The sequence below is a fragment of the Triticum aestivum genome, chromosome 5B (genome assembly GCF_018294505.1).
Source record: "Triticum aestivum cultivar Chinese Spring chromosome 5B, IWGSC CS RefSeq v2.1, whole genome shotgun sequence".
NCBI classification, from domain to species: Eukaryota; Viridiplantae; Streptophyta; class Magnoliopsida; order Poales; family Poaceae; genus Triticum; species Triticum aestivum.
In genome coordinates this window covers 1394129-1394462 of record NC_057807.1, presented here as the reverse complement: position 1 = coordinate 1394462, position 334 = coordinate 1394129, and positions in this window count along the sequence as shown.

Below are 334 nucleotides of genomic sequence, written 5' to 3'. Positions count from 1 at the left end.
GGCCCCAAAACAGTGAGTAATAGTCCATGAAACGGGCCAGAATCAACCAAACATTTGAGTATTGATGACCGACACGTAAGCGCGCCTTGGGGTTCAACAACCATGGATATCACTTGGGACCCCAAAACGGCGAGTAATAGTCCACGAAACGCGTTAGAATTGGCCAAAACTGTGAGTGTTGATGACAGACACGTAAACGCACCCCGGGGTTCGTAAATCGTGGAAATCACTCCGGGACCCCCAAAACTAAGTAATAGTCCAAGAAACGGGCCAGAATCGGCCGAAACTATGATTGTTGATGACCTACACTTAAGCGCATCTTGGGGTTCAACAA